The 18,334-nt window shown below is 54.6% G+C and overlaps 1 protein-coding gene across 3 annotated transcripts in view; it reads left to right on the top strand.

Annotated features, from left to right (window-relative positions):
• The first annotated feature begins 18,019 nt into the window (after window positions 1–18,019).
• The window catches only part of TRAF3 (TNF receptor associated factor 3), a 105,680-nt gene continuing 105,365 nt past the window's right edge, over window positions 18,020–18,334 (top strand). For 2 of the 3 annotated variants that reach the window (XM_074364978.1, XM_074364975.1), the window contains exon 1: window positions 18,020–18,293. The gene's annotated coding sequence lies outside the window, so the exon portion shown is untranslated. The remainder of the gene's footprint in view (window positions 18,294–18,334) is intronic. The other variant, XM_074364976.1, reaches the window with a different exon arrangement.

Genomic DNA, 18,334 nt, shown 5'->3' with positions numbered 1-18,334 from the left:
TTGTTCGTCTGTTTTACATATAGTAATGTGTATCTGTTAATCCCAAACTCCTAGTCTATCCCTCCCCTCTTCTCCCCCCTGGTATCCACAGTTTGTTTTCTATGCCCATGAGTCTATTTCTGGTTTGTAAATAAAATCTGTGTCTTTTATTTTAGATTCCCCATATAACTGATATCACATTGTCTTTCTCTGTCTGACTGACTTCACTCAATATGATCATCTCTAGGTCCATCCATGTTGCTGCAAATGGTATTATTTCATTCTTTTTCATGGCTGACTAGTATTCCATTGTACGTGTATATCACATCCTCTAGCCCAGGCTATGCTGCCTGCTTCACTGCCCTGGTGTCATAGCCTACTTCCCCAGCTCAGGCCCTCCGAATCCTCTCGGGAACCTGCTTCCACCCTCTGCTCCCTTCCCACCCAGTCCATCCTTCACATGAGCCACCAAGGGAGTCTTTCCAGAATGCACGTTAGTATACATCTGACCAGGTCCCTGCCCTCCTGCGGGTCCCATGGCCTTCCACACCCGGGCCTCCACCCTCTCCCGGCTCGCTGACACTCTCTCAGCACTCCCTTCAGCCCCTGCTCTTGCTGGGCCCTCTGCCTGGACACCCTCAGCTGGCTGACTCTGCTCAGGCATCCCTTGCTCCAGGGAGCCCCCACGATGACCCCAGGCCCCAAGCTCCGGGTCCAGACCTGTATTGACCATACTGGGTGGACGATGGCTGCTTTCCCACTAAAGTGAAGCCCTTTGAGGATAGGGACCACGTCTCATTCACCCTCATATGCCCTCCCCTGGTGGCAGACACAGCCCCCTGCCCATCGTCAGCACCTAATTATCCATGCTGGAGTCTTGACCTGCCCTAGCTGGCAGGGGAGCGGGTGCCACGTCAGCGATGGTTTCTGAAGGACTGAGCTGCGTGGCCCTGGGGGTGCTGGGAGGTCGCAGGCCAGCGATCTGTACACAGAAGCGGCAGCCCCTGATTTTTCCAGAACAGGACTTGGCAGGGCACTGCTGGCCCCAGGCATTAGGATCTGGGTTCTCCAAGCTCTGGCTTTTGGAGGTGATGAGCTCACTGTCAGCCAGCAAAGCTGAATCACACATCCTAAGCAAAGATAACATTGCATGCTCAGAATAGATATAAATCCTTATTTCAGGACTGGCCAATCAGTGTCAACATCTGATGTCGGCATGATTTTTTTTGTCTGTCTATCTTCAGGACGGTGGTATATTGGGAAGGCCAGTAACTTGACCAGAGTCATGGTGAACAATACTGGCCTGAGAGAACGAGAAAGTGGATTTGGAAAGCCCAGAACTTGAAGCCAGTTTCTCTGGTGACAGAACACAGAAGGGGGCTGGTGGCCCCGAGAAGAGCCAAACATGCCTTTTCATTTATTTTGATAGGTGGAATTTAGTTTTAATTATTCAAGAGAATACTTCATGAGATATTTTCAAAGAGAAATGAGATCTTAATAATCCAAGCTCTCATTACAGCCCTCAGCTATTAAATCTTTATAAATCTCTGCTGGAAGCTCAGAGAAGAGGCTGGGCTTGGAGGACCATGAACTTGGGGCGGGAGGAGCAGAAAGCGGTGGCGCCCGTGTGGTCGAGGCTCGTTTCCCACCTGGGGCCTCAAGTTCAAGGGTGAGGGCTGCTTCCTGCGGGAAAGGGTGGGAGGGAGCAATTCTGACAAGGACAGCTGGTAACAGGGAAACTGAGGCGGGGGTGGAGCCGGCTGCCAGGCTCCACGAGGCTGTCTGGGGAGACCTGGGGGCTCTTCAAGCAGACTGCTTAATTTCACTCCTGCTAGTTACCCCTCCGCTCAGACGGGGGGTTTTCAGCATCGCCGGGGAGGGTGAGTCCGAGTCATTTCTACTCCCCAAAGTAAACGACGCCTGTCCACGGGTTGCACGCGCCCCGGGGCTGTACTCCCCGCCCCCCCCCCATGCTCTCCTCCCCTCCAGGGCGCTCGTGCTCGCGGAGACTGAGGGACTCACCAGGCCTCTGGCCACAGCGCTGCCTCTTGCTGACAGGGAAGGCCCGGGAGGGTCCTGTGGGTGGGTTCCCTTCTCCTCAGGTCCCCTGTCCTCACCTCTAGGCCCCCGGCCCTGAGTTCCACCATCCCCAGGTCCCCACAGCTCCCTTGGGTCTCCCTAGGATGTGACAGGGGCCTCAAACAGCACATGTCCAAGCTTGTCACAGCCCTTTCTCCCCAGACCTGTTCTCCTGGTGCCTCCTGCCCTGGGCACCTGGACCAGAGCCCTCGAGCCTCAGTGTCCACTGTGGCTTCTCCTTCCTCCGATGGCCAGTTGGTCATCAAATCCTGCAGATGACAGAGACTAAGCCCACCTCAGGTCAATCCCAACCCCCCACTCGCCAGCTGGAGGCCCGGCCTCTGCTCAGAACCTCAGCTTCTCTATCCTTGGGCCTGGTTGATCACAGCAGGCTGTGGCCACCTCAGTCCACACTCTGCCTGGAGTTCCCTTCCTAAAAGGGATCCAAGCATCCTATTGCCCCACTACAGTGACCTCTGCCTGGAGCCCACGGGTAGGATCTAGTCCTGCTCCCAATATCCTCACCACATCTGGGGGTCCCTGTTGCCCCTCCATGTCCATGTCCTGAGTCATGACACCCTGGTGTCTCTCTGCCCCAGCTCATCTCAGGTCCACTGTCTGAAGATCCCTGCCCTCCTCCTGAGCTGGATGTCCCCAGCTGGTCTTGAGAGGCAGTTTAACTAAGGAACTCAACTAATGTCATGGAATAAATGAAAGGATGAGTTCTTCCCCAAAAGAGGGAGAAGTGGCCCTGTGTTCCTCCTGTCACCTGCCACCGTCATCGTGGAATCACAGCACATCTGTGATAGGAGGAAGGTGGACCTCTCCATGGACAAGGAGAAACTGAGGCGGAGGTGGAACTGGTCCCAGCCTCCTGATTTCCAGGACAGGCCAGAACCTGCAAGACCACGGTCTCCTAGAGACCTCGAGCTGCAGGCTAGAGGCAACGTGCCTCCAAGGCCTCATTGGAGCCTCCTCCCCAGCAGTTCCTCCCCGAAGGACCCACCTGGGAGAAGAATGTGAAGCCAACTCCAGCCTCTCGGGGTAAGAGCCCGAGGGTCAGAGGGTGGGTGGATTCTGACATCCTCTCTTGTTCAGTGTCAAGGATGAGACACACAGAGAAAACTTCGAGTGGCAAAGTTCCCACACAAGCAAAGCATCATTTTCTTCTCTAGCCCCCAGTCCCAGAGCCCAGCACGCGTTAATCAGAGGAGGCGTGTGTACTCCACAGGCATGCACGGGAAGAGGCCTGTGCGTCTCCAGCAGCCTAGTCAGAAACCCACCATCCCTGTGCTGCTGTTATCAGCGCACCCAGCTCATCACTACAGGCTGGGGCCCCTGCACCTCACCCACTGTCCGCCAGGACGCTTCCCTCCGCAAGTCCTGGAAACCTGATCCAACTGATTAAACAATGAGGAAAGCATGTGACCCTTTCCAGGCTGATCAGTTCGCCCCTCAGTGGCATCCTGAAGGGTCATTCTCTGACTCTTTTGTCCTGCCATGCTCAGGTGAGTCCCCAAATGGTTGCAAGGTGTCTGACACGATTCTGGGTGTCACCTGCAGATCCAACCAACAGAAGAAGAAAGGCAGCCATCTTTCCTCTCCGTGGTTTATCAGCCAAGAAATCTTTCCCAGCATTCCTCAGTAGCCAGCCCCTCACATCTCATTGGCTAGGACTAGGTCACATGCCCTGTGCAAAGCCAGTCATTGGCTAGGAGAACTATCGGCTTCGCCAATCAGAGTTTACCTCTGAGGCATGGGAGGCAAGGCCTGGACCCCAGGACAAAATCAGGGTCTGTGGGCAAGTGAGGGAGCAGCTACCGGCTGTGGGTCCCACCCATTTGTCACCTGAGTTCCCTTGTTTGTTCTGTCCTAAAAGCCACTTCAGCCTTGTTGTGGCAAAACCCTCAGATGTCACTGTGTTCTGCCAGGGTCTGGGTCAGTCTGAGGTTCCTGTGGGAGGAGGAGGCTACTTTCTAGAACTTTCTAGAAACTGGAAGACGTCATCTCTGCAGAGGACACCATTGAATGTGACCCACCCAGGGCCACCCCTTGTCTGAGAGGTGGTGGTCCAGCGTGAATGGCTCAGGAGCGAGCAGGCTGGGCCAGACCCCTCTCTTCCCGCCCTGCCCTCAGTGGGGCAGCTTCCTTGGCGTCACCTAGAGCTGTGCTGGTGCAAGCGCAGCGCCCAAGGTCGCTCGCTTAATCCTCATGGCAGCCTCAGAGATGGGGAGATGGGAGGGCAGAGGCTGTGCAAGTCACCAGGAGTTCCACAGCTGGTAAGTGGAGGATCCAACCCAGACCTCCCACTGTCACCCACACCCGTCCAGCGAAAGTCCTTTTAAAAATCTTGAGTATAATTTGCAACCCATACGATTCACTCTTTTGAAGTGTACAAGTCAGTGGTAGTTGGTGTATTTGCAAGGTTGTGCAACCATCACCACAATCAATTTTAGAACAAATTCATTACCCTGAAAAGAAACCACCTAACCCTTAGCGGTCACCCCCGATTTCCCTCCCTCCAGCCCCAGGCAACCACTGGTTTACTTTCTGTCTGTAGATTTGCCAATTCTGGACATTTTATATACTGGAATCACACAGTGTATAGACCTTTATGTCTGGCATCTCCGCCCGGTGTCATGATTTCAAGGTTCATCCATGTGTAGCAGGTGTCAGTTCTTCCTTCCTCTTCCTGCCTAACAATATCGCTCTGCATGGGTACACCGGGCTGTGTTTATCCAGTCCTCAGCTGATGGACACTGGGCTATTTCCACCTTTTGGTGACTAATGCTGCTGGGGACATTCATATGCAGGTGTTTGTGTGGACAGATGCTTTCATTCCTCCAGGGTAGATATCCAGGAGTGGAAGTGTGGGTGAAAGTCCTTTTTACCAGGTGACAGCACAGACATATTTGAGGAGTGAGCAGGTGGGGTCAGAGTGTTCCCAGCACTGGAGCGGGAGTTAGGAGGCTGTGGTTCAGGCCATGCTGTCTGGCGGCTGTAGGACTTTGTGTGGATCTCAGTGACAGGGGCCATGGATGCCCCTGATGCCCCAGTCCTACCCTGAGGGACCCCTGCAGACCCACTTCCTCCCCGGGGAAGGAGCCCAGGTTTCTCTGACACTGTGCTGGTGACAAATGTTGGTGCTCACCTGCTGGGGACACGGGAGCACAGGATGTGGGCATCTGCCCTGGCTTTGGCTCCCTGACCAGGCCCTTTGTTCCTCAGAGACAGGAAGACACTGCCCTCATGCTGTAATCAGCACCAATGTTTCACGTGCACTTTAGTGTCTACAGTGTTCTACTCTGTGGTATCCACTTAGACTTGCAAGTAAGCCTTAGCTAATTCTAATAAAATAGCCGTGCAAAGCCCTGCCAGAATTTTAATTGTATTTACTAAATAGCTAATAAATATTTACCGCAAATCTCATTGCTCCATAAAATTGAAGATGGCACCTTCTGCATGCTTTCTTGGCGGCGATGCAGGGTTGGGGGAGAGAGGGAGCCAGGCTGCAAAGAGGAGAAGCAGGGTTCAAGCTGTCTCCTGATTATAGCGTCATCGTGCTCCTTCATTTGGGTTTTCTGTAATGAGATCTGATCACTCACCAGCACCTTTGATCTGGGGTTGATCACTTTATTCAGAAAGCAAGCTCTTACAAGGGTTCATTTCAGTAGCAATTCCAAACCAGATCTCTTTGATTATGCATGGAAAGCTTACAAAATTTTCCACTAAGATGATTTTTGAATTAACTGAAATCTTCACAGGTTCATAATTTTTGAATTGTAGATTTTTTACCTCCCCTTCTTGGTCTCATAATTCCATCCCTGGGTCTTTTTAAATCTGAAATTTGCCATAGGCTGAGTCCTCGAAGAAAGATATATACCCTTGACATTTAAAAAAAATTAACGGAAAATCACTAAATCCCTTCAAATGCTACATTGAAATGTAGTTACAGCTCTTTCCTCATGCCCACTGAGAATTTAATCATAGCAAAATCTTAATGTTTAATATTTGAAATCTTTATCCAAGAGGCCCAAAAAATGTTTTGCAAGGGACAGCTTGGCATTTCCCAAACCTGCTGATATAGTCTTCCTGGATCAAATTTGAAGCTGAGGCAACTGGAAAGATGACCCAGTGACCCTGACCTTCGCCCAAACCCAAAGTCAGAGCCCCAGGGGCAAAGAGCAGCGGCCTGGCAGGCACTGCTCTGCTGATTCCTCAAGGGTCGGCTCCGCTTTGCCTCCCGGGCTCCTGTGGGCCCCAGAGCCTCTCACAGGACCGTGGGTCTCGTTGATGGTGCAGGGACTCTGGCTGTTCAGGGGTCAGTCTTGGCTGATGGCTCTGCAGGTCAGTGGGAGTAGCATGTCAGAGAGTCAGAGTGTCAGAGGGCAGGGACCAGACCCAGGGGAAGGTCCTTCTTTTCTCCATCCATGCAATTATAGAGGGTTCGCAGGCCTTTAGGGCAACTGGATTCTGCAGTGGGCACTCCTGATACCTGTGTGAGTTAGCTTTGATGTGTGAGAGACAACCCAGAAACTTAGTGACTTAAAATAACAGGCATATACTGGCCTTTGATTCTGCGAGTTGGTGATTTGGGCTGGGCTCAGCTGGGTGGTTCTGCTGGTCTTGCCTGGGCTCACTCAGGTGGCTCAGCTGGGGTTGGGTGATTCGGGATGGCCTGAGAAGCCTTTCTGGCGGGTGGAAGCTATTGGCTGGAAGTGTGTCGCCCCCTTGGAGGTTAGCTTGAGCTTGTTCCCCTGGTCTCAGGGTTCCCAGTGCCACAAGAGAGCAGAAACCAACACACAAGCACTTGTCAAGCCCCTGCATGCATCACACTTGCTAATGACCCATCAGCCAAAGCAAGTCACGTGACCAAGCCCAGACTTAAGGAGTGGGGAGTGGACTGCTTGATGGAAAGAGTAACAAAGTCATGTACAAAGGGGCATGGATGCAGGGTTAGGAGGGACTCGTGGCCACTCTGCAGTCTACCCCAGAGCCTCCCGGCCACCTCTATGGGGCTGGGGTACCCACTCCACAGCTGCTGTGCGTGTTGGCACTGACAGCTCACAGCTGCCGTCTTCTCCAGAGAGTAGCCTCAGCTACTGAGAGCCACGCACCCCAGCTTGTAATCTTCCTCTCTGCCTGGGGGGGCGGGTCACAGCCAACAGCTGACTGATTTGAGGGCACAGAAGGCTGGCCCCCTTCCTTCAGGGCAGGAGCAACTGTGGTGTGATTTGTGCTCCTGAGCCCGCCGGGCACAGCCCAAGGCTAGACTGCACCCGAGCCTGCAAGGTTGTTGGGCTCATTCCCATCCCCTGCCCCACTCCCCTCCCTCCCTCACTCCTAGGTGGGTATTGGAAAGTAGCCCCTCAACAGACCACATGCCCTGAAACCCTCCCTGGGGCCACTTCCAGAGAACTCGGCTGTGCTTTCCCAGGAGGGCCCGTGATAGTTCCTGTCACACGTCTCTGCAGCAGGTCCTGGACATGCTTCCTGTCGGGACTTGGGGCCCATGCCCCCTCCCCTTGAATCTGGGCAGGCTGCTGACTTGCTTGTAGCCAGTGCAATGGCAAAGGTGACATACGTGACTTCCACTGGAAGGTTCTCAAAGGTGAAACAGGCCCTGCCTTTTGACTGGAAACCCACTCTGGAAGCCGGCAGCCTGACTGACTGCCCGGAGGCCGCCGGGCCGTGAGGACCCCAGACCAGCCCGTGAGAGTGATGCCCGGCAGCCCCAGCTCGTTCACATTTCCCATCGCCTGGCCGCACCTGGAGGGGCCCGACTGCGCTGTCCCATCCCCAAACTCCTGGCCCCAGGAACCCTGGCAGATAATAAAACAATTGTTGTTGTCTAAGTCCCTAAGTTTTGGCCTAATTCTGGTGTGCTGATCTTAGACGATGTCCACCTCCCTGCTCTCCTGAGGAGCACACACAAGGAGGGCCTCCTGAGGATGCGGGATGCTGCGTCGAAACTGCCGGTCCCCCATTCTCATCCCACGTGCAGGTTAACTCCGTGTGTGTGTGTGTACATGTGTGTCCTGTTAGTCTCATTTGTCCCCCCACCCCCAGCCCCTCTCGCAGTGCCTGGCACACAGCAGTGTCAGTGAGTGTTAGCAAAAGTCCCTGCACCTCAGGGCCCGCATGTCTTTAGCCAGACAGATCTTCCTTGTTGTCCAGCAAGCCATTCTGCCCCTCTAACTTCCCTTCCACTAGAGGATCCAGGAGGGAAACTTCCAGAACAGTAAGTGCCTCTCTGGCTGCCCCATGGAAGAGACGGTAGGAGAGTTGGTTAAAGGTTTTCTCTGTTGGAGACTCTGGCGTGCCCGTTTCCAAAGGCACCAAAATTTGTCTGGACTTTCTCTCAGCCTGCTGTGTGCACCTCTGGCCTGTTGGAACAGGTCTGCAGTCTTGAGAGTGCAGCTCTGCAAGAGGACCTAGAGTTCTCAAGGATGAGGAGGGCGGGGAAGGGCTAGGGAAGAGGTGATTCCTGGGCTTAGAGCTTTTGAGGTTAAGATGCAGTTTAGAGGTGTTGGCATCCGTTCCCAGCCCACAAATCCTGTCCCCTCTTCAGTCTTTCCTTAACGGCTGGGTCTGGGGAATGAGCAGTAGGGGAGAGTGACCCACTTCATCAGCCAGGAGACTGAAGATGGTGGGGGGAGGAGGAGTGTGGGGGAGGGTGGTTGGCAGAGGAATGAAGGGGAAGGAATGGTGCATGGTGGGGACTGGCAGGTGGGCAGGGGATGGACGGGGATTGTGGGAGGACAGAGGTGGGCGGTGGGGACGGACAGGGGACAGCAGGTGACAGGAGGGTATGGTGAGGGGTTGTGAGTGCCATGGAATGGCTTGGGGGAAATTCCAGCATTTTTGAAAGGATCCTAACTTCCATGTGGATAGCTGAATGATGCTACTGGATTTTGCCTGATTACAAAAGGTATTAGGACCTGTGCGTTTAGTTGTATGTTTTTCTGGGCAAATGTCAGAGATTCTGTTGCATCATTAGGATTTCAGGACTTTTGACAATACGGTGACAGCTAGATCCTTGTCTGGGACAAAAACATCACAACACACACTTCTGAAAACAAATTCGGAAGGTTCATGGCTGCCCTGTTTCCAAGTCCATCCCAGGGGCCATGAAGTCCAGGCAGAGGGAGATTAAAGGAGGGGGGGACACCTTCAAAGGCAGTTGCCAGCAACATTAGTGGGGCTCACAGGAAGGGCATCTTTTTGGAGTTTACAAGTGGAACAGGCTTGGGACAGACCCATTCCTCAGCCGTGCAGTGAACATTGTAAGTGTATGAGTCAGTGAGAGAATAAATGAATGAATGAATGACTATTTCAGAGATACATAAATGCATGCTATTTTTTACAGATCCTGGGACAAAATCAGTCTTATTTATCCTTAAAAATGGTGGGGAAAAAAGTGGAATCAAGGCTGTGGACAAACTGGGGAGCTTTTCCTTAATCCTTTTCTAGCTTCTGTTTTCTTTTGGGATCAAGAGGTGTCCCATCTGCCTGAGTCAAAGCACGGAGAGAACTCCAAGCCCCATTCCCCAGTGCCCCAGGCACCGTCGGACAGACCCTCCACGCTGCTTCCCCAGAGTGGACAGGGACGGGGGGAGGCCTGGGGGCCGACGGCGCCCTTTCTGCTGGAAGCGCCTGCCCAGAAGCCTTTATTCCGGGGCACTGGCGGTGCAGTTTCTGCATTTGGAGTTGCAGAATGAAGGGCCCCATCAGGAGAGTGAAATCCCCAAATCAAAGGCAGGGGGTCCAGCTTGGCTCCCTGACCATCTGTGGGGAAATTTTCTGGTTTGCCTCACACTCAAAAAGAAACAGCAAGGGAGGAAAGGCCATTTCCGGTGACAAAGCCACCAGGGGCTGCCACCCCAGGCTTCATGTGCTCAAGCACCTGAGTGCCCATCTGCCCCGCGGGGCTCACCTCCACTGGGGCCTCGTGGACAACCTCACAGGGTGGCCAGGTGAGCCCTGCCCGACGGACTGAATAGGGCTGGTGCCTGTTATCCCACAGAAAGTCCCCTTACAGGTCCAGGAGTAGGCCCAAGACCCTGGGCCCGGGGTCAGCAGAATGCCCAGGTGGACATCCACTCCAGTCCTTGTCCCTTTAGTCACGTCCTCGAGCCTCCTTCCTCCAGCTCTGCCTCCCCCGCTTTAGGAAGTACCACGCAGCTGATGTGAGCAAACTCTTGTTGGACGGATCAAGCAAGGTTATTTAGGTAGCCTGCTAATTACAAAGAAAATAATTCTTTACTTAAAGAAGCCCTAAGGCTGTCATTTTAGGTTTCAGCACATAGTAACTGTTACAGTCCCCCTGTGAAATGAGCTCATTTAGGTTCATGTTGAAAAACTATAGAGGGAAATTCAAACTTGATGGTTACAAAAAATCTACATTGCAAATCACTCACAGAAATTTAACATCTTAGAACAAATGGTTAGTCAGAGATATGAGGAGAACCTGAGTTTGTGAATCTGCTGATTTTTCATCCTTGCTACCTAGCACAAGGTGATCTGGCAACTACAGGGTGAACTAGAGCCCTTTCGGCCTCTGGGCTGGAAGCCCGGGTCCCACCTGTGGACGGATGGGCTGGACTGTACTCCTTCACACCTGCTCGCCCATCACTGGCCTCAGCTCACTCTCAAGTCTTTAAAATGCCCCAGAGTTTGGGAATTCTAGCTGTAGTTGACTTTATTCATTGTAGTCCACACGCTTCAAGTCTATTAATCACAGACTCACGAGACACAAGTACAGCTGGGCTGCTCCCGACATAGCCTGGCATAGAGAGCAGTCAGAGCTGGCTGTCAAGGCGACTCCCAGGAACACGAAATCCGCAGATTCTAGAGCGGGTTTTAGATCAGCCACGGGTGGACAGACGCCAGGCCTTGGGTTCCTCCTGTGTCTGTGCACAGCGGTGAGGCCAAGGGGTGGCTGAAGAACCCTGAGTCTTCAGCCACCCTGGATCTACCCCAGATCCACGTGGTAAATAAAGAATCATGTTTGTTATTGCGACGAGGATTCAGGACAAGTCCCTTGGACGCTCTTCCAGACAGAAGACCATCCCATAACTTTTCCAGTGTGAAGATTCCAGTCGGCTCCAGCCCTGAGCCCAGCCCCAGGCCAGAGTCCTGTGTTTTCAGCTGCTCACTGATGAAGTGAAGCTGGAGGGGCATGAAGTGGACGGAAAGCTCTAGCTTTGGGGCTGATGGTCCACTCGTTCCTTTATCCATTCCTGCCTGGATTCATGGAGCCACATGTTTTAAGGGCTGCCCAGGGCTTCCCACCAGGGACAGTGACAAGGGCTTCCACCCATGCCAGGCCTTGAGCAGCCCTGGAGAGAGTGAGGCAACTGGCCAATCGGACCCAACCCTCTGGCAGTGAAGTGGATGGAGAAGTGGGTCCAGCTTCCTCCACCCAGGACCCTTCAGGAGGATGCATGCAAGCTGAACTGTGCCATCATTAATTTTTTGAATGTAACAAACCTCATTAATCAAGACTCTACTAATTTTGAGTATTTCACTCAAGAGTGGGTGGAAATTCCAATTTTCACAGCACACAAAACACGTGTCAGCAGATGTGAGGAAGATAACTTTCAAACTACATTCAAATTACACCTGGCTCCTGCCTCCATTAGCACCATGGCTTTTTAAATGTCTGCAGCAGAACACACAGCAAGAAATACGTTTTCCCTTAAGACAGATAAACTTAGTTATGTATACCTACGCAGAACTAAAATAAAAGATTCATAAAACTACACTGACCCACACTAGGTGTGAAACATTTTACTATTTCCTCTTCTATTTCATTCCATTTTTTAAAGTGCTGATCACACCCACTCAACTGATTTTATGCCCAATTAATAGATTGCAAACTGTAGTTTGAAAAACACCACATCCCAGTTGAGGGGGCTGCCACATGTCCACAGTGGAGGTCTGAGGACCAGGCCCTCAGAGAATGTTTTTCAGTGAATCAACAATGGAGTTTGTCATCAATTTAACATCACAAAGGACAGGCGCCCCTGAAAGTGTGAGGAGGAAGCACTAGCTTGGGTAACATCCCAAAAATACTGGGGCCAATGTGATTTCCCCCCCCCCACGGTCACTGATCATGGACACCTGAAACTGGAACAGTCCCTCCCACGCTGGGAAAGCTGGGCGGGTCCTTTACGTGCAATAGTAGGAACAGCATCTGAAGTGCAGCCCCGTGCCTCTCTCCTGGGTACAGTGCCACCTCTCAGGGACATGGCCGCGTGGTCCCCGTAGGCACCAGCCACCTTCTCAAAGCCCCTTTGGGTAGGGCAGGCAGTCATATTTCCGCTCTGCAAAAGGGGAAACCCGGGGCCAGAGAGGTGAAGTGCCTTCCTAAGACCACACAGTTAGTCATGAGTTGAGTTCTGCTTTTTCGATTCCTGGGCTAGAATTCTCCAGCTTGAGTGAATTCCTCTCATTCCCCTCTTCAAAGGAGCTCATCTCTGGGATATTGTGGGGGGGCTTGTCCCTGGCATCGTTCCACTGTGTTGCATCGGGATTTGGAAGTGTACCGTGGTGAGTCCTGGAAATGAATCTTTGATCTGGAATCCCCCCAACTGGCTATGACCCAAAGGAGGGGAGAGTAAAGCCTATAGGTACCTGGGGGAAGAGCATCGAGGTCGGGGATCAGCATGGGCAAAACCTGGGGGTGGTCAGCCTGGATCCCCTGAGGCTCCCTGGAGGCCAGCGTGGGTGGAGCAGGTGAACAAGGGGGAGCCAAGGGACCTGAGGTGACAACCATGGCCCCTCGGTTCCTCCCGGGCACTCAGCCACTGAGAGCAGCTCCACAAAGGCTGCTCTGTGGGGACAGCGGTGCTGTGGCCAGAACCGTGGCCTACAGGCCATGTGCTGTGGGATCTCACCCCCATCCACAGCCAACTGGGGGAACAGCTGCTGGGTTTATACCACCACCCTGACGGCCACCAGACTAAGGGGGATACCCATTCCCTTCCTTTGGTTTTGAAGGTGGGAGGTACCTAATGGTTTCCTAGTGTTTGGTATTATTTCCAAATGTGGGTCACTGGGTCAGAGGGCTCACCTCCCTCTTAGCACTCGGGAGGTTTGTGTTTGTGGTTGCTGGCTCGTGCTGTGTGCCCATTTGCCAGAGCCCTGTGTCATTGACTCTGACCTCGTTCATTACATAACAAAATCAGGTCCCCTTGTCTGGATTTGCCTGGTGCTGAGCACATGTCTACTGGCTGAAGGACAATGATGCAAGGTCACATACAGGGTTAGTCTGGATAAAATACAAGCTATCAATCAGACTTGACAGTGGCCCCATCTCAGAGCCAAGTCAAAGTCCGCTGATGGCCCACAAGGCTCTGTGTCTCCAGCACCCTCCAGCCCCCACCCTCACCTCCATCCTCTGTGACTCTCTCCTACTCACTAGCTCCAGCCACTCTGGTCTCCCAAATGCTCACTGACCTCAGGGTGTTTGCCCATGCTCTTCCCTCAGCCTGGGCGCTTTTTCCACTGATATCCACACGGCACCCTCCTCTCCTCCTTTAGGTCTGCCCTCTACCTCATCTGCCACCCCTGATCGCTCCCTTGGACCCCCCTCTTCCCCTCCACTGCTCTATAGCTCTCATTATGGATTCACTGGTGATTTGTTTATTCAGTCTACACCCCCCAGAAGGTGAGCTCTCCAAGGGCAAGCACTAAATTGGTTTCATGCTGGCAGAGCTGGGCAGGGGTCAGCTCAGCAAGCAGGCCTTGACCAAATGAGCTAACGAACCAGGAGAGGGTGGGAAGGCTGCTTGGCTCCCGCATCGTGTGACATTTCAGGCTTGTCTTGTCATCATCAGTCTTGAGAGATGAGGAAGGGCACCACAGTTACCTTTATTGCAATTTTGATGAATTAGAATTCTTGTACTTTTTTTTTTTTGAATTCTTGTACTTTTCAAACAGCTTATTTCATTAATCCAAGTCTTGATTTGGACCCAGTAACCTCCTGTGTCCTCACTGCTAATGTGCAGGGAGGAGCAGAGCTCACTTTGGATGCCACTGGGGTCGGATGCGCTGGGTCCTCCGAGGGGGCTGCTCCACCAGCAGCTGGCTCTGGTTTGCTGAGTGGGGTCTGCCAGCTGAGGAGACAAAGAGGCTGTGCCTGCAGGTTGGGGGAGAGGGTCCATGGTCACAAAGAGAGGCGAAGCCTCTGGGATCATAAGCTTTTCACAGTGGGCTTCATGAGTTTACAGTGTGAGCTTGATGCAAACCCGCTTCCCCGTCACACAGGAGGTCTGCAGTAAAATGCCCTCTTTTCTTCGTGGAGTTGAATCTACTTTTCAGAAAGTGTTAAAGGTCAAGGTGGGCATGAGGGTCCAGTCAAGGCCTTACCTGGGACTCATGCTCTACTGGAGGGCTGGGTGAAAGTGTCAGAAACAGTGTTGTGATGGTGTGAGTGTGTGTGTGTGTGTGTGTGTGCACAAGTCCCAGGACAAGCTCCCCTAAAGCGAGGATACCTTCGTTTCCCTGATGGGCCCACAGAAATGAGAGGAAATTAAACCTGACCCATGCCTCCTACCCCACCTTCCCGTGTCTCACCACTTGCAGAAAACCTGCGGCTGCGTCTGCACACCTGCCCTCAGGCCTTCTGGGCTTCTCTGAGCCCCACTTCCCTGCATCTGTGTTTGGCTGGCCCTGTCCAGAGAAGGGCCCTGGCAGCCTGCTTCTTCGCTGGTGCACCTCTGCTCTGAGCCTGGGTCTACCAGCAGGACAGGACTGGGCAGGGGCGGGGGGACTGGAGTCCTCGGATTTGGTGCACACTCTCCACGGAGCTTCCCCACGAGGACCACCCCAGCCCCCTGCCACTCCACACCCTCAGAAGCTCTTTTTGTCTAAGGTAGAGTTTCAGACCCCAGGTCATGAACCAACAGCAAGCTGAGAGAGTCACAAGCAGCATTAAAAAAATAAATAGAATGGAATAGAAAATACCAGAGTACATCACGTGTTTGAGATTAAGTATAGTTGTCCACGCGTGTGTGGATACGCACACACATGCGCAACCAGTTTGTGCTGTAAAGTATATTGAGAAAGTTTGGAGGCCACTTGTCTGAACAATTAGGATAACTTTTTGATTTCATCATGTGTCGAGAGCCCTCCGGAGGTGACACTTAAAACGTTTTAGAGGAGAAGTTGCAGGCACATTTCAGCCCATGTTAGACCCACGGGGGCTGGTAGCCTTTGAGCAGGGAGGTGTCACTTGAGGGTCTGATTGTCATACTCAGGGAGAGGACTGATGAAACCCCATTCACAGGCCTGAAGACCCTAACACTAGCAATGAATACTTCCTCCTCTCTGGAAAGCAAACAAGAAGAGCTTCTGAGCCCACTGCACTCACTCGGGTCACTCTAACATCTGTGTGCACTTCTCCCAGAAAAGCAGCAAACAGAACATGTAACGCAACATAAATTCCTGCGAGAGATTTCTTTGTCCAGAAATGGTCTCAGCTTGTTGTTCCAGGTTGCCATAGGGAACAGACAGCTCTGCCTTCGACATGCAGAGGAGAGCTGTGATTGGCTCCCCTTGCTGCCCATTCCTGCTGCCTCGTGTCTGTAACTGCAGAGACGGAACGCACGCCCCCAAAGCATTTGCCCGAGTGGGGCAAACTTCTCCGAGTCCCCCACCAGTGCCCCCAAGCAGGGGATCCAGAACTGTTCAGACAGCCAGAGAAGAGAGGGAAGGAGAGGAAGGGCAGAAGGGGAGGAGCAGGCCCTCACCCCCCAGCACAGGGCTCAGCCATGGCTGCACCTGAATCTGTTCATTCTGAACATCACTTGATGATGCTTTGGTAGGGATCAGAGCAAGCTGTAGAAACCCCTCTGACGGGTCTCTGAAACGTCTACCTTGTTGCTTATTTTAAAAGAACCCAAAGTAGTCCAGCCTAGATAATTTTTTGGCTAAGTTTGTTTCTGGCAAAGTTTTAAAAAGGTCCTAATATAGTATGAGGCAGTAGGTGGGAATGGGACCTGGCTGACGGTGTCCAGGACTGTGGCTGGAGCAGGCCCGGGGACCCGGGAGGAGATGGAGCCTGGGGTGAGGGGAGCAGCCGGGACCCTGACCCTTTGAGGTGGTGCCATTACAGCTCCTGACAGGCAGGAAGGGACACCCAAGGCTCTGGAGAGGGAGCCACCAAGAGGGAAGGGGGAGCTCACCTGGCGAGGCAGGTTGGACCCAGAGCCCAGGTTGTGTGTGCGAGGGCTGGTGAGGCTGGCCTGTCAAACCCCACGTGGTTCAGAAACCACAGCCATCTTGGGTTCTCCGGTCTGAACTCAAAGAGCTGGACCCTCTCAGTGGCCCAAGCACGGGCGCTCCCATGGCCTGGCCGAGTCTGGACAGCAAGGCCCCACCTCTGTGGCTGGGGAACAAGCACCTGGTGGGAGGATGAAGCCAGAGCCATGGCTCCGCAGCCTGGTCAGACCCTCCAGGGTTCTGGAACATTCCACGGCAGAAGCCTCAGGAGGAAATAGGTGCTGGGCTTCCTGCCTCTATTCAACATGAGTTATTGGAGAAATGTAAGAACGAGGACCGGCTTAAGCCGGCCGCCCTGGTCTAGGGTTCTTTATGAGCCTTCCTGAGAAGAGAAAAATGAAAAGTCCACTCTGCCTCCTCCTTGCTGACTTGTAAACTGGGGCAGACATAGCCTTGCTCTCTGGTTGGCCTGGAGCCTCCCAGATACAGGCCATGCATCTCTCCCGGTCTTGCCAGGCCTGGCCAGGCTGGCGGCGGTCTTAGAGGACCTTGGGGAATCACTGATGACTTGGCGGAGCAGAGGGCCAGGGCCCTGTTGAAATGGGTGCCCTGGCACATGCCCCAGAAGGCCTGGGGTAGAGGGAGGAGATGGGAGCACAGGGCAGCAGAACCCTGGTCCTGAGGCACCCGGGCCAGCCTGGAACTCTAGGAGCTCATAGCAAACTGGCCACCCACTTCTTCCCACTTGACCAAGACACAACTTCCTGGGTGTGGGATGAGCTCAGGGAGGAAGGAAACTCCCATGGAACCGATGTTTAGTGAGCCCCTCTCAACAACAAACAGCAGGGGCCCCGAGGGCTTGAGTCTCCTTCCACCCCACCACCTGCTTGTGTGCGCCAGAGGGACTGTTTGTAGCAGCGCATGTGTACGTGTGAGTGTGTGAAGGCTGTGAATGCAGGAGGGGGCGTTGAGTGCTGAGTGTGGATGTGTGCACAGTGTGAGGGCGTGCGATCGTCTGGGCCCAAGTGTGTCTGGGGATGAGGGTCCGTGTGAATGTGTCTGAGAGCGTGTGTGTCGTGTGAGCATGTGTGTCAGAGCGTGACAGCGTGTGACGATGTGTGTCGGACATGTGTGTGTGTGGTCTATGAGAGTGTGTGAGACTGAGCATGTGTTGAACGTGGGTGCCTGTGTGTGTCTCAGCGTGCATGTGGGTGAGGGTGAGTGTGTGAGGTGTGAGTGTGGGAAAGGCTGAGTGTGAGACTGGGTGTGAGCGAGGGCGAGTGTGTCTGTGTGAGTATGGGCGAGGGCGAAGGTGGCTGCCCTGCTGCACCGGGTGACGCCATCGCTCCCGGCCGCGAGGAGACCTGCACCTTTCGGGCCCCCACGCGGCCTGCGTGGCTTTTCGACCCGGAAATGAGGGGCGGCGGGGGCGGGGCCGCGGCGGGGGCTGCGCGGAGCCAGGGGGCCGCGAGGGCGGGCGGACCGGCGAGCGCGCGGCGGCGGGGAGAGCGGGGGAGGGGTGGCGCCCGAGGCCGCCCCGCCCGTGCCGCGGCGCGGTTGCTAAGCCGGCGGGCGGGCGCCGAGCGGAGGGCCTTAGCAACCGGCCGCGGGCGCGCGCGGGCGGCGGGGGCGCGCGGGCCGCGGCGCGTGGGGCCGGCCGCGCTCCCGGCTCCCGCCGCTCCCACGCACGCGCGCGCGCGGCGGCGGGGGCGGGGCGGGCGCGCGGCGGGGCGCGCGCCGGCGGCCGGCGGGGATTTCCAGCGCGCGAGAGGAAGTGCCTGCGAGAGGGTGCGTGAGGGCGCGAGGGAGCGCGGCGCGGCGCGGCCCGCCGCGTGCGCGAGCCGGGGTTGCAGCCCAGCAGGGACTTTCCAGCCGGCGGCGGCGGCGGCGGCCGCCGGCCCTTCCCCGCCCCCCGACATGGGGCTGCCCGGGGAGCAGGACGCTGCGGACGGCGGCGGAGGACGCGCCCGGCGCCCCTGAGCCGGCCGAGCGGCGGCGGAGCGCGGGTAAGGGGCCCGGCGGGCGGCGGGCTGGGGCGGGGGCCCCG

Source organism: Camelus bactrianus, chromosome 6, assembly GCF_048773025.1.
Source record: "Camelus bactrianus isolate YW-2024 breed Bactrian camel chromosome 6, ASM4877302v1, whole genome shotgun sequence".
Taxonomy (NCBI): domain Eukaryota; kingdom Metazoa; phylum Chordata; class Mammalia; order Artiodactyla; family Camelidae; genus Camelus; species Camelus bactrianus.
Note: the sequence above shows the minus strand (reverse complement) of the source record. Positions and strands in the feature narration are given on the sequence as shown.